Source organism: Triturus cristatus, chromosome 2_2 (assembly GCF_964204655.1).
Source record: "Triturus cristatus chromosome 2_2, aTriCri1.1, whole genome shotgun sequence".
NCBI classification, from domain to species: domain Eukaryota; kingdom Metazoa; phylum Chordata; class Amphibia; order Caudata; family Salamandridae; genus Triturus; species Triturus cristatus.
The window spans coordinates 463973996-463990439 of record NC_140582.1 but is presented as its reverse complement, the minus strand read 5'-3'; positions in this window follow the sequence as shown (position 1 = coordinate 463990439).

The window sequence follows — 16444 nt, the reverse complement described above, 5'->3', positions numbered from 1 at the left end:
CTTTCCACGCAGTCAGTGTGGGGGGCCCCGAGGAGCCCCACAATCGCGCGATATCCCTCTTAGCGACCATGTTACCCAGTGTCACCCATTGGGTCCGCGCTTCATCGAGGTCAGTGGGCCCCCAGATATTCAGGAGACAGCACCGCGCCTCCGGTTGCAGAGCAATGCCTGTCACCTCCCCCATTACTGCATGGACTCCCCTCCAGAATTCCACAATGACACCGCACTCCCAAATGATGTGCAGGAAAGTACCCACCATACCACACCCCCTCCTGCACAGGCCGTCCTCCGAGAACCCCATGTGGACCAGCCTTGGCCCCGTCACATACACTCGGTGCAGTATTTTAAGCTGCACCAGCCTCAGGCGCGACGGGATCGCGACCTCCTTAGGGGAAGAAACAGCTGACTGCCAATCCTCATCATCTAACTCGAGGCCATCACTAGTCCACTGGTCCCTCAGCCCCAGAAGCATGTCCGCCCGGACGTTTATAAGTTTCTTATATATGAGCGAGATCGTGCTTTCGGGCATGTGGCCATCAAGGACCCGGTCCTCCAAGGGAGAGGACTCAGGCACCTTCTCACCCTCCACGAGGACTGATCGGAGGGCGTGGCGCATCTGAATGTATCTAAAATACTCGGAGGGCCCCAGCTCATACTCAGTCTGCAACTCCTCAAAGGACTTCACCCTCCCCTTATGCAGCACATCACCCACCCTGGAGATGCCAATCAGGTCCCACTTATCAAAACCTTTTGAATGCCAAAGCCTTCCCAATCTCTCCGATTCAAACAACGGGGTAGCGAGGGTGAGCTTATCCTTCCAGCCCAGCGAGTCAATTGCCATCTTCCACACCCGCACTGCCACAGCGGTGGGCCCCGTGAGGGACGAGTCTAGGGATCGCGAGTACAACGCCCTGTAATAGTTACCACCACGCAGCAACCACCTGTCCATGGCATACCCAGGGCTGAGAGCAGGGCCATAAAGCCCATGATTGATCGCGCTCAGCTGTGTGGCCCAATAGTACCGACGGATATCTGGGAGCGCAATGCCCCCGTCGTACCATGGAAGCGTCAGCTTTGCAATAGCAATTCGCGGCCGCCCATCCCACAGCAACGTCCGTTGGAGGCCTTCGACCTCCCGAAAGTATTTGGCCGGCACCCAATCCAAGGTATTCTGTAAGGCGTAGAGAAAGCGGGGGAGAGACATCATTTTGAACAGGGCCGCACGCCCAACGAGGGAGAGCGGCAGCCTCCGCCAACCTTCAACATCGCGCCTCAGGCGTGCCAGGGGGGGGAGCAGATTCTTCTCATAGCGCACAGCCGAGTCCATGGAGATAAAGATCCCCAAGTACACGAAACCCTGCTGGGCGATCTGTATCGAACATGTTCTAGGGATCGGTGGAACCTCGCCACTAAGAACATACAAGTACGATTTACTCCAATTGATGACGAGACCCGAGTTCCTACCAAAAGATGTGAGTACGTCACAGACCACTATAAGTGACTTCTTGGGTGAGGCAAGATACAACAGGATATCATCGGCATAGAGCGAAATACGGTCCTCGTGTTCAGGCGACCACCGAAGGCCCCGTATATCCGGGTGCCAACGTATCCACGCAGCCAGCGGCTCAAGGGCGAGGGCGAACAACAGAGGCGACAGGGGGCAACCCTGCCGAGTACCCCTTCCAAGCTGAAACGGAGTCGACGCCCGACCATTCACCACAACACTAGCTAGCGGCCCCTCGTACAGCAACCTCACCCAGCTCACAAAACCGCTGCCAAAACCGAACTTGGCCAGCACGGCCCACAAGTATGCCCACTCCACCGTGTCAAAGGCCATCGTGGCATCAAGAGACGCCACAATAGCCGGTTCACGCAACGTGCCCGCCCTGGCGATGACGCCATGAAGACGCCTAAGATTCAGCGCTGTGTTTCGGTGCGGGATGAAGCCGGATTGATCCGGGTGGACTAAGTCGCCAAGTACCCTAATCAAACGGGTCGCCAGGAGTTTAGCCAGAATTTTCGGCTCCGCGTTAAGAAGTGAAATAGGCCGATATGAGGCGCACTTATCGCGGGGTTTACCCTCTTTGTGTATGACCACAATCGACGCCAGTCGCTGATCCAACGGGAGGGCCCCACCCCCCCGCGCCTCCAAAAACATGGCGCGCAGGTGAGGGGCGACCCTATCCGGGAACAGCTTGTACAGGTCAATCGGCAAGCCGTTCGGTCCCGAAGCCTTACCCGAGTTTAACGCGCGGATAGCCCCCGCCACCTCGTCGACCGTTATGTCACCATCCAGATCGTCCCTATCTATAGCAGAGAGGCAGGGCAATTCGATATCACGGAGGAGGTCACACGAGTCCTCGGTTGGCCTATCCGACGCAGAGGCATAAACCTTACAGAAATAGTCCGAGAAGCTCTTTACAATCCCCTCAGGTTCCACAATCGCCTCTCCCCTCTCTCCCGTCAACTCTGGCACCACTCTATTGACCCGTTCTTTTTTGTCCAGCCACGCCAGGAGTTTCCCTGCCTTATCACCAACATCATACAGTCGGCCCTGCTGTTCCCTACTGAGGGTCTTAGCGGCGTTCGTCACCAGGTCTTTATACTCAGTTTGCTTCAAACAAAGCTCATGCAGTGAGGACTCTGTAACCTCCTCCTCCATCGCTCCCTCCAGAGCCGCGATCTCCTCCTCCACCTGCAGAATCTCACCATCTCTACGCCTCTTTGCAGCCACTACTAGGGAGAGGGCCTCCCCCCGAAGCACGGTCTTAAAAGCTTCCCACAGCGACACTGCCGAGTCAACGGTTCCCTGATTGTCCTTGAAAAAATGTTCTACCTTCTTTACCAGGGCGCTGCGCATCTTGGGGTCTCGGAAATACCAAGGGTTGATAGGGGCCACCCTTCCTCCTCCCTCCCGACCTAGATCCAGCCGGATCCACACTGGCGAGTGGTCAGATATACCGCGCGCCATGTGCCTCGCCTCGGATACCAATGAGGCATGCGCGGCCAGAGTGAGCAAGTAATCAATCCTGGAGAGGCTACCATGTGCCCCGGAGTGGAACGTGTACTGGCTCTGATTGGGGTGCCGGAGCCGCCAGCAGTCTATCAGACCAAGCGTGTCTAGGAAGTCTGGAAGCCATTTCCGAGCCCCCCCTGTGTCTCTGGGCGGGTGTCTATCCAGCAGGCCGGAGCAAACAGCGTTGAAATCCCCTCCCACCACAAGCATTCCCCCCGGGAGATCCAGCAGGGCCCTACCCAGATCTGCAAAAGTGGAGGCCTGCAGGGCAGGCGGGACATAAACCGAAACTAAAACCACAGTCCGACCTTCCCACCGCCCCGCCACCGCCACAAACCTCCCCCTATCATCAACAATGGTGGAGTCCACCTCAAATGGCAACGAAGCTCTAACTAGGATGCCCACACCCCTGGACCCAGATGAGAATCCTGAATGTGCAATGAATTTATACCCCTTCCTATTCAGGGCATAGCACGTATTTCCTATAAGATGCGTCTCCTGCAGCAGGGCAACATCCGGCATTGATCGTTTCAAAAATTGCAAAACAATCCCCCGCTTAATGCGATCCCCCAACCCATTAACATTCCAGCTCATAACACTTAAGCCCCTACCCCCCATCCTCAAACGAAAAGAGGCCCACCCCACAACCGAGGAGCCACCATGGAACAGCCCTGGATATAAGCATCATGCCTTGCAGAAATAAACCCCCCAACAACAACCCCAAAATCCCTAAAACTCCCCCCACCCTGCACCCCTGCTGCAGCTTACAAAGCCCCCCCAACTTGCAGTGTGCCTGTCGCCCTACAAAAACAAAAAGTCTACAAAAAGTACCCTAAGGGAGGAAAAGAGCAACCCTCGTCCTCCCGCAACCCTCCACAGTTACTGCACTCTATGCAAGTCTTCAAGTATAGTCAAATCAAGTCAGACCGGCCCCGAGATGTCAGCCCTGCCCATCCCGGCCACTGTCTCCATCCTCGGCTGTGTCGCCCCCCGTCCGTCGCCGGGGCAAAGCGTCCAGCCATTCGTCGGCCATAACAGGAGAGTCAAAAAAGAATGTCCGATCGTCGTGCACCACCCGCAGTCTGGCAGGGAAGAGCATGGCATACTTCAGGTCTCTTTCCCGGAGCCGCCGCTTCACCCCCAGAAAGCCCTGTCTCTGCCTCTGCACCTGCTGGGTGAAGTCCGGATAGAAATTCACCGACGCGTTCTGGAAGGGGACCGGGCCCGTCACCCTCGATGCTTGCAGAATAGCGTCCCGATCTCAAAAGTGAAAGAGCCGGGCCACGATCGGCCTCGGCGGGGCACCCGCCTTAGGCCTCCCGCCCGGCACTCTATGGGCCCTTTCCACCGCAAAGAACTTCCCAAGGCCCTTGGGCTTCAGATGCTTGAGGACCAGGTCTTCAACAAGCAGGTCAACCGAAGCCTCATCCGAGGACTCCGGGACCCCGATAACGCGCACATTGTTGCGCCTGGCCCGGCTCTCAAAGTCCTCCAGCCGGCGGGCGACGAGATCACTCTTGGACCTCAGCTTACGAACCTCGGTCTGCAGTTCCGTAACATCATCAGTGAGGCCCGTGGTCTTGAGGTCCAAGTTCTTAACCCGTTCATTCGTTTTGCCCAAGTCCGCACGGATCAGGTTGACATCCACCAAAATGGCATCCACCTTATGCGCCAGGGCCTCAAACTGCCTCCCAATCGAAGTCTGCATCCCCTCGAGCGCGCCCATGACATCCTGCAGGGAGAGCTCCGGGGCCACAGGCGAGTCCTCCTTCTGGGCATCCGGCACCTGGCTCGATCCACTCGGTGATCCCTTTTGCAGAGCATATCGGTCCATGCTGTTGACTTGGGTGTAGGTTCCCCGCCTGGTAGACTTAGGCTTCTGCCGATCCCCTTCTGCTTTGCCCGACATGGTTGACTCCAAGCAGGTCGGTTCAGTTAAGACGGGTCCCTCTCAAGGAGAGGAATGAGGAGTGACCAGTTCTACCGTGGACCGCCAGAGTAGCCTACAGAGCGTCCCCGGGGTAATAAAGCCATCCAGAGCTCTCCAGTAGCAGGGCTGACAAAGGGAGCGAAATCGAAAGTGAAAGTGCGGGGACCTCCGTCCGGCAGTTCACACCTCGCCTGGCCGTTGTTGTTCAACTAGGAGTCGGGCATCCAGCCAACTCTAGCCCCTGGCTTCCCCGGGAGATAGGCCGCAGTCTTCCGCCAGGTGTAAGTCCGGTTCCCGGTGGACGATCCGACCACGGGTAGCATCAATCGGCTCCCTGACCAATCATCTACACGATGCCATGCATGCAGACAGGATTAGAGACAGGATAGTCGACGGAGGGCGCGAGGGTCTCGGGAGCCCTAAGCTCACGCGGCCATCTTGGTCAAGCGCTAGGCTCCTCCTCCTGACTGGCCCTTCTTAATGCACACTCTGCGCCAATTTGGGTTCAGTGAGGCTTTCTTGGACATGGTGAAGGCTAACTATCACTCCCCCAAGTCCTGAGTCCTGGTCAATGGAGTAGCCATGGATTTTTCAAACTATCAAGGGGCACAAGAAAGGGCTGCCCCCTTTCACCCATGCTCTTCGCTCTCTGCATTGAACCACTTGCAGCGCGTATAAGAGCCAACTCTGAAATTCGCGGAATCAAATTAGGACCAGATGAGCATAAAATCTCACTCTTTGCGGATGACGTTTTGCTACCTATCACTGACCCTCATACCTCCCTGCCGGCTATACAGGCCAAACTTAATAATTATGAGAAAGTAGAGGATTTTAAAGTGAACCTCTCTAAATGTTTCTTACTTGGCTTGACAATGCACCTAGCGATGATGGCGGCCATCACGGAGGCATCGCCTTTCCACTGTGTTCATAAAGATATTACTTATCTGGGCAATAAAATCAGCGCCAAATTAACAGACCTCTATAAAACTAACTCCCCCCCCTGCTGCGGGAATTCAATTCTGACTTTAAAAAAATGGAGATCTACATATATAACCAGGAAAGCCCAAATAAACGGGATCAAGATGAATGTTGTGCCTCGTCTTCTCTATTTATTTCAGGGTCTCCCGATCAATTTGGACAGAGAGTTGTTCACAGAGCTAAAGAGGATGATCACAGCATTTATTTGGCAGGGGCACAGGGCCCGCTTATTCCAGCAACTATTGACCAGGCTGTGCCTACAGGGGGACTCTCCCTCCCCAATTTCCCTCTCTATCACAGAGCCACGCAACTCCGGGTCTTGGCCGAATGGTCCCTTAAAGCCTCGGAAAAAAACACTGGCTCCGTATGGATAGGCAGATAGCGGGGAGGAGCATTTGGGACCTACCTTGGAAACCAAAACAAGACAGGCCATATAATACCTACCTTAGCACCCCTACAGCCACCACTCTTAAAGTATGGGAAACCGTCACCAAGGCATTGCCCCTAACGACCTTTCTGTCCCCTTACAACCCCCATCCACTTCAATGTCACTTTCCCGCCAGCGCTACAGGAGGGTCCATTTGACAAATGCAGGAAGGGTGGATGCCTCATGTTGTCTGATCTCTTCATTCGAGGAGAACTGCTCACATTCGCTGATTGCGCTGCCCTTTTTAAACTTCCACCCACAGAGGAATACCACTATTTCCAGTTAAAACACTGGATGCAACAACCCCAGGTGCGGCTGGCCGTGAACAGGGACCTGCTCCCAATAGAGAGATTTGTTTAGACCGTCAACACGACTAAGAGCTGCATCTCGGGCTGGTACTCTCTCCTTCTTATGTGGGTCCTTCTCAAGCCCCGCGACATAGAGGGTTTTGCAACGCCCTTCTACATACCCCCATAACAGAGAAACAGTGGAGCTCCGTATATAAAAACATTGCCAAATTAAACCGATCTGTCTTTTTTAAGGGAAGCCCATTATAAAATCATGTTCGATTGGTACCTACACCCCCAGAAACTACACACTCATTTTCCGAGCACCTCAGACAGATGTTGGCGGGGATGTGGGCTCCTAGGAGACTTGCGACATATTTCGTCGGATTGCCCATCCATTCAACCTTTCTAGAAAGATATTCTTTCCCAAGTCAAACATATCCTGGGCTAACCAATCCTGGATTCCCTAGAACATGTTCTTTTGGGGGTCTGAGACCCCAGTCTGAAGAACAACTTGATCACTATACCTTAAAGTTCTTTGCCGTTTTGTCAGGGATTATACTTTCAACTTCGGCATCGATACCCTAGAGGCTTTACTCATACCTCAACTAGTTAAGATCTTTTAACCATTTGTACTTTGCGTTTTGACCTAACACTTATGCGATCTGCTTTGTTTTCGTTATATTGAAGAATATATTTATACCGCTATATAAAGATTCAGATGTCGGTGTGTTTTGTATGCACGCAATCTGTAATATACACACTATCCATCTTATTGGGATTTTTTTAACTGCGTATTCCTTTGGTTCCATTATTCTGCAACTTTGATTGATTCCTAGCCCTAAAGAAGTTCCTGTGGCAAAAGGAACTAAACGTGTTGGCTGTTTGCCGTTTCTTAAATGATCTCATGAATAAAAGAAGAATTTTGGAATATATTTGCTCACTGGGACTTATTATTATTGAGTGCACCTTCCTTTGTGCGAAATAGGTTTTCAATACTTAACTCCACATATATGTACCTTGACAATAATTATTTATCTACAAGGTATGTAGATGTGCAGTTAAGAATAATACATCTTTACTTACCAAGTGCATTTACCTCCTTGATGTTTTGAGCCTTGATTCTTTGGTGACAATATTCTTGTAATTCGAATATTCCTTTCACAATATACTGGACTACAACTCCACCGAACCTCATCTTTTGCACACTCTATGGAGAGGAGACAGGGTACCTACCGACGGTGGGCAAGGGTGAAGTTTTCACATGTCCCTGTCTCAAGCCAGGCAGCCAGAAAAAAGTACATAAAACCCAGTCAGAAAGGCGGGAACCAGGACTTTACATCAGGCTGAGGTACAAGGAGGCTCAAAAATAAAGGAAGGATAAGCCGTAAAAGGGGAGAAACAAAAGAGAAGAAAGACAATATTACTTACCTGGAAGACTCAGATGCAGGAGGATTGTGATCTCGCTATACCAAGGACTGGATAGAGGATGTCTGGAGAGTCTTTAGACTGGGACCAGACTCAATGGGATGTATGGAGAGAAGTGCTCAGTGGTCAATTGGAGTGATAGATAACACCAGAGCCACAGTGGAGGAAGAACTTGAATGGAGAGAGCAATCCTATGCATGACAGAAGCAACTCGGCTCATCTGGGGAGACGTACTGTTCCGGTCACAAACAGAGAGGTTTGCAGCATAGTCAGATGAGTAAATGGGTCTGGAAAGGGTACAGCCGGGGAAATTTGAGAAAAGTATGTTGGAAAAAAACTTGACCAAATATTTAAGGACATCCCAAAATTTTTAAACATCGAAATTTTTTCTCATGTGGTTCTCCAACAGAAAATTATTGAATACAAATGGCACCCTCCCTGACATCAGGTTAGCTGAGGATCAAAATAGTAACTGGGGCCACTAAATAACTGAGTTCTAGATCAGGAGGAAAAGTTAAAGAAGGGTTTTATTACAGAAATCTCAAAATCAGGCAGTACAGAATAAATGCCACTAAGGCTCAAATATGGAGTTATTACAGAGTAGTAAAAAATCTGAAATTATTCTGAGTCCGAAATGTGCAGCAAAATCAGAAAAGAGTTCAACAGCATCCCAAATAGAATGGGATGATCTGCAGGAAAATCTGTCTCGACCCAGAATCAAGGGATTCTTGTACACAGTTTTTGCATAGGAAATTAGTTAAACTGCAGATACATCATAAGATGAGTGTAACTATATACACTTTAGGGAATCAGAAGTATTAAAATCAACAACTTATACATTAGCACTATTCCATTTCTAAGAAAGCATACTGCTTCTTCCGTGTCACTGTCATCAGGAGATGTTCAAATAAAATATGCAACATTTAATATTATCATTCCACACAATGGAACAAAAACAGAAATGATCTTGGATGTTTCAACCTATATGGTACACTTTTAAGCTTTGTATTCACACTGGAGGAAAAACTATTACATTTGCTGTCTTCACTCTTGCAGAGCGTTTGGGGAGAGCAGGGAACCTGATGGGAGGGGGTAAATACAGAAGTGAATGACTGAAACAACATCCATGTTATCTAAAATGGAGTTTTCACCTAATGTCATATGTTAAGGTACATATATGTGGAGTTAAGTATAGAAAACCTATACTTACCTATGACTAATCCATGTTAATGAACACACTTCTAATCCTCATATTAAACTTGTTTCAACTTTAAATGTGTTAATTCATCATTTGCATATTGGATCCAACAAAAAAATTATTAATACTTCTTATTCTTTGTTGGACAAGAATATAGGGGCTCATTATGATGGCGGGAGGACTGCCACCGCCGGGCCGGCGGTGGCGGTCCTTCCGCCATCATACAGAAAATTCCCACCGCCATCCTAATTTGGCGGTGGTAATTTTCTGCATGATGGCGGAAGGACCGGCACCGCCGGCCCGGCGGTGGCAGTCCTCCCGCCATCATAATGAGGCCCTATATTCTTGTCCAACAAAGAATAAGAAGTATTAATAATTTCTCCCAATGTTTCCGCGGCGGATGAAAAGTGCGTCTGCCATGATTCCGCAAGGCGGTCCTTTTCCGCCTGCCTTGCGGAACCCGGAACTAGGGCAACATTGCGGCGGTGCTGTGCAGGCACCGCGGTAGGGATATGTTATCCCTTTCCGCCTGTCTTTTTGCGGTGCATATCCTGCGGCAAAAAGACAGGTGGAGACAGGCTTTGGGGGCCCATTGCGGGCCCCCTCGGTGTGGGGGGGCACTGGGAGGGTACCCATGGTACCCCCTGCATTTCCCTGCACTGCGTGGCAGGCACCGCATGGTGCCTGCCACGTATTACAGGGAAATGCAAAGCATGGCCTTTTAACATTGCCGACGGTGCTGCAGCCAGCAGCACCGTCCGCAATGTTAAAAGGCCAGGAATCCTAACTGCACTGGTGGGACTGCCGCACATCTGGCGGGCGGTCCCAGCACCGCTATGATAGCGGGCGGACATTAGTCATCATAATGAGCCCCAAAGACTTTAAAACGCTTCAACAAGTACATATGGTCCTGAAAGTATAAAAGGACCATTTTTCCCTTTATTTTCTATTTTCATACTTGAAAGGGTTTGTGTGATGGTTGGGGGAATGTAAAGGGGGGGGGGGAAAGAAGCCAGTTATAAAAGTGGGCAGGAATACGTTAAGGCCAACGTGCTTGAATCAAAAAGAGAAGTGTTGTGTACAAGTTGGGGCATCTGAAAGTAGCGCGAACCACCCAGGGCAAGAATCGCTTCTCCCCTCACTTAACTGCACTTTGGAGTAGCTGTAATAATTACCTGTCAAAGAAAAAGGGAAGAAGGCTTATACAAAGGAGAGATATATAGTGAGTACGGAGAAATTAACTGAGAGAGAAAGCAAGCTAAGTTTAGAACAGGCACTAAAAAAAAGGTAGACAGTTGGGAATATCAGTGCATCAGGAAAGAAAATAAATGAGATACGGAGAGAAGAGAAAGATACAAACAGAAATATACTTACCTGACTGGTTTCTTTTCTTTCCTGCTTATGAAAGAGGATCCGAGGCAATGGAACAAGGAGAGGGGTGTCCTAGGAAAAAGAAAAAGATACAAGAGGATCAAACCTAGAGCCATAATGTTCTTCCTAAAGGAAATAACTGATGTATTATAATAATGTAATATGTGATACTAGAGTGAAACAATACTTAGATAGTAAAAGCAATACAAATATTTTGCCAAACATTCCTCATCTAGGAGACCTGTTTTGCAGCCACCAAAACCACAACACACACCAGCCATCATTCTCAAGCATCCCTTCTATCATACATCCACATAAACAATATCAAATTTCTACACTCAAAAGCAAAATAAAAAACAATGAAATTACATAAACCACATAAAAGTTGAAAGAGAGCTAATGTATGGTAGAATGAATATGCCAAATGCCATGAAATTCACAAGATCATGTGCTGCCTTCTCCTCATGGCCCAACATCACCACCACCACCATGCTAAGTCAGCCTTAACTCCAACACCGTTTATTGCCTAGGAAAGGTTAAAATGAGGCATGTTTCAAATATGAGCCGATTATGTGTTTATGTGTGTAAAAGGTTGTATGATAGCATCACTAAGTTTTTAGAGTGATGCTTCACAGGACTGGTAAAAGCATCTGTGCATGTGTATGATTTTCTGTATGTTAGCATATAATGGTGGGTGGGTGGGACACATATGAAAGTAGATGTGTTGGTATATTACGGTGGGTTTGCTAGTATATAACGTGGGCTGTGTAGACCTATGATAAGAAAGATGTTACCTTATGATGTAATTAATGATATTGTGTATTGTGTAGCATGTTACTTTATGTTTAAAAATATGCTTAATCTTGTGAAGAGTGAATGATGGGAGTGGGAGTTAAGTCTGCCTCAGTATGCCCAGGTTGTGGCACAAAGTGAAGGTAGCACCTTAACTCATAGATTTCATGACTTTTTAGTTTTGATGTTGAAGCTACTGATAACATATTAGTCAAAATCAACTCCCTTTCAACGTTAATGTTTTAGGCACTAAATAACTCAGGGGAATATTCTCAAGGATCTATCGCCGAGTTATCGGCACTTTATCGCAGCCAAAGTCACAAGAAATTTATCGCCCTATTCACAAGCTGGTGCTAACAGCCCATATCACCAGTTTACCAGTGATAGCATCTGCAAAAAACATCGCCATAGATGACCCCGGAAACTATCGCTAATGAGATGCAGAGTAGGCGTTCCCGAGCAAAAAGCTGCGACAACACCACACCTCAACATTCTCAACGACCAGCCGGATCGGCGATAAGACCACAAAACAGGCGATAAGGCGCGTTAGCAGCAGAAAACTAACACCTGCTCTGACCTGGTGCTAAGTCGGACGCCAACCTGTACCAGAAAAGGGAGCCCAGCACACAGCCACACCTGAAGACCTTCAGGAAACGCAACAGGCTCACACACCTAACACCAGACAATGTCATTGTCCACTACAGGCTCAAAAGGACAACCATCCTCTGCATCCTGACCATCATTGCCCACAGGCTGACAGTACCAACACAGTAGACAACCAACATCCCACCTCAGATAAAGCTGCTGGCTGTGCTGCACCTGTTGGCCTGTGGTACCTCCCAACCAACAACCGCCAGAGTCGGAGGAGTCTCACAGCCAGCCCCATCCAAGTTCCTCACACCTGTCCCGGATGCCATCATCAGCTTTGTACCCCAGTACCTCTACGTCCCCCACAATGCGCATGAACAGCTGGAGACCGAGCAAGGACTCTACGCCATAGCTGGATTCCCGCAGATGTTGGGGGCAATGGACTACACACATGTCCTACTTGTGCCCCCTGCCGACACTGCACACAATTACCCCAACAGAAAGCACACACATTCCATCACTGTGCAGGCAATAGCAGACCACCGGGGACACATCACCAATGTCGTCGCCAACTACCCAGGCAATGTGCATGATTCCTACATCTTCCGACAGTCCATCATCAACCAGCGCTTCCAGGATGGCACCTATGGGAATGCACTGCTCGTTGGTAAGTACCAAATGAACACACCACACACCTCAACTCCACAATCATGCAACTCACAACTTTGGCAATGCACACGTTACAAAATCACACACAACATGCCTAACAACATGCCCACCCACCAGACACGACAGCACAACTTACTGTGGTGACCTGGGAAAGCCATGTACACGAGCCATTAACAGCATGGCACCTCAGACACACAATAGCAGAATGTGGGGGAGAGGTGGGAACCAGGCATGTGCGAAGGAGGCAAGTGGCCATGAATAAGAATATACACAATGCCAAGTGTGGCGTGCATGTGCTGGCCAGACTGTAGTATGCAGACCACAGACATATCCATGTCTACATGCACTGCTGGTGTTTGCAGTGTAGTGGACAGTGGATGCAACCATTTCACCCCAGCCAGTGGGGAAGATCGCGGAAATGTAGCTTGTGACGCCCCCCTGTAAGCGTGTGCGGAGTGGGCTGGCCCGGCATACGCCAGGCCAGTGTAGGGATGTGAATAAAAAGCACGTAGCTCTGGGCATGGTTCTCTTCCGGAATGCCCAACGTGTCTGCTAGGGCGGCGCTTCCCACCCCGCCACGGGACTGACGCTGTCACCGTGAGCGGTGTTGCCTGCGATCTTGTGTGCCTGCTGCACCCAAAGCCGCTGGTCCCCAAACCCGTCTTGTCTGCCCCTGCCCAGCCAGGCCTCACTGTTCACCTGCCGACTCTGGCGTGTGTCAAAGAGCGCCCACCACATGCCGGCACAAGCTCCAAGCCCGAGGCCCGCAACCTTGCAGCCTCCTCAGACCATCACGGCCTCCACGACACAGGCCCACTGTACTCCTTTCTCGTTGACGTACTCTACTGCTGCCTCCGGCCTACACTATGGTCAAGTAGGTCACACATTTGGAACTGAGTCTTGATTATACAATGGCCGAGTACACATATCAATGCAGAGTTCAAATCACTATACTCCCTTCGATGTGGTGACACCAAGTCTGTGAATAACATCCCAACCACACGTGTCGTTGGGTCCTTGATGACTACGCCTTCGGCCTACACTGCGGTCCAGCAGGCCTCACACAAATACAATCCAGTCCGTACCGGGCAGGGAACGGCATCGTCGCTGGCTAAACACCCGCTCAGCTCTGTTGCTTCTACCTCCGTCAACCAGAAGTCATCCCCACAAACCATTTCAACGTTGTGTGTTAGAGTTCCAGGAGGAGCTTGCTGAACAGCGGTTGGCCCGCGCTGACCGCTGCCTCCGGCCTACACAGCGGTCAAGTAGGTCACACATATGGAACTGAGTCTTGATTATGCAATGGCAGAGTACACACTTTATGGTAGATTTTATGTCTCTGTACTCCCTTCGATGTGGTGCCCCCAACTCCGTGCCTAGCATCCGAACGACACCTGTCTGTGGTCCCTTGCTGACTACTTCCTTCGGCCTACACTGTGGTCGAGTAGGTCACAAAGTTGGAACTGAGTCTTGAATTGTGTATGGCAGAGTTCATATCATTGTACGCAAGGAGAGGAGTAAGAGGAAGACGTGGTGCAGTCCGGAGGAAAAAAGGATCCTCGTTACGGAGGTGATCGAACACTGCCAACAACTGCTCTGGTGTCACTAACTGTGCATCGCGAGCCAACGACACGTGGCTGTGGGCCCCTGCTGACCGCTGCCTCAGGCCCACACTGCGGTTGAGTAGGTCACACATTGGGAATTCAGTCTTGATTTATTTATGGCAGATTTGATATCATTGTACTGGCCTCATCACAGACTGCATCCCCTTTCAGCTCTGGTGCCACTAAGTCTGTTTCCCGACATCCATGGACACTTTCTGGTTGAACTTTGGTGGCAACTGAGTCTGTGGACTGGGGGTTGTCTTCATCATCATGTCGATGATACTGACTTTGTGACAAAAAACAAGGCTGTAGCATTCCACTCCTCTATTTGCCGCTTTCTGCCGGCTTCTGCCCTCTGCATCATGCCCTGGAGGACACCTTCCATTGTCCCCCGCAATCGTCTGCTACATTCACCTTCAACGTCGACAAGGACCCACTCAGGTCGGGTGGCCCTATCTCAGTGCACCGCAAGTCACCGTCCCGTGGTGGTGTGCCTGGGCCGGCCACAGTGCATCCGGGGCCACTAACTCTGTGCAGCTCAAGTCATGGACACTGTCTGATAGCATATTGGATGGCCTCTGGGTCGATGGACTGGGGGTCATCAAGGCCATGTGTCTGTGGCCCAGCACTGTCCACTTCCTCCGGCCTCAACAGCGGTCCACCTGAGTCGGAGGTGTCTTACTGCCAGACTATCAGAGTTGCTCACACCTGTCGTGGGTGCCATCATCAGCTTGATACCCTGCTCAGCTCTTCAGGTGCCACTAACTCAGTGCACCACAACTCATGGACCATTCTGGTTGCATATTGGGTGAACACTGTACTTTCTCCAGCTACCACCATGATGCTTCACAGTTGTTTATGTTTTGTTGGTGTTTTCTGATTCCGCTTTAATTGTGATCACTGCTCAAGTTGTTGCCAGCACCAACGACTCCATGAGGGCTGGCTTACACTCACCCCACACACATCCAGCACAGGCGTCACTGTACATGTGACCCTGGCAATAAAGGTGTCGAGCGCACGTGCCCGAAGCCAGTTCAGCGAACTATCTGAGTGTGTCTGTGTGCTCATAATGTATGCATTAGGGCCCCGGGCCCTACAACATTACATTGTGCTGTGTACAGCGGACGCAGCCATTTCACCGCAGGCAGCGGGTGAGACCTTGCACATGTAGCTTTGTCGTACCCCACTCAATACGTAAGAGGAGTGAACTGGGCTGGCGTACGCCAGTCCAGCATGGGGGTGTGGATGATTATCCCGTGGCTCTGGGCGTGGTTCAGTACTGGAAATGTGCAAAGGCATGTGTCTCTGTCGCAGTGTGGGTCTCCGTTGGGGAGTGTAGGTGGTCCCTGATGGGACTTAGGCACCCACTTATGTGATCTAGTTCGGCTTCCATGAGGTAGGACACCACCCGCACCTGTTCGGCCACCCCCTTCTGTCTCTGACACCTGGCCTTGGATTGCGATGTGTGCTTCAGTGGGCTGCTGGGAGCCAGCTGTGGTGGTGGCTGCGCTACTCCTGGAGGTCGATTGCCTAAGATGTCCATGAACTGTTGTAGGGCGTTGGTGTCGAAAGTGTGGAGGTCCTCTTCAACATCATTGTAGAGTTGTCTGGTCAGCTCTGCTGGAGGTGTTGTTTGTCCCTCTGCAATGTGAAGTGGAGATGCTTGTTGACATTGTGTTGGCATGTATGTTGATGCATTGTTCAAGTTTACATACAGACTGCATGACAATGTACATTGTGACTGTTTGGGAGGAGCGGACTATTTGATGCTGGACAGTGGACATTTGGACTACATGACGTAGGTGAGGTTGCACACGTACATTCTCATCTCACAGTTTCCTGCTATGTCAGATGTGATTGGCCATTTTCTACGCACAAGCGGACCCACTTGTGTCCTCTGTTCTGCAGTGTAAGTGTTGCACTGTGTACCACATTGTCGTCCATGTGGATGTGCTGTCATTGCTATGTGTGTGCTGTATTGTGGGAGAGACACCCCTGCAGCTGTGATTTTACCGCCCCTTATCCCTTGGAGGCGGTGTGCCTTTAACTTTTGTGCTTTTAAGGTGCTGTGATGTTGGCGACTTGGGTCATTTGCACGCTTGGACGCTTTTTGTACTCTTGTGCATTGTTTGTGTGCAGATGTATTGTTGACGTCA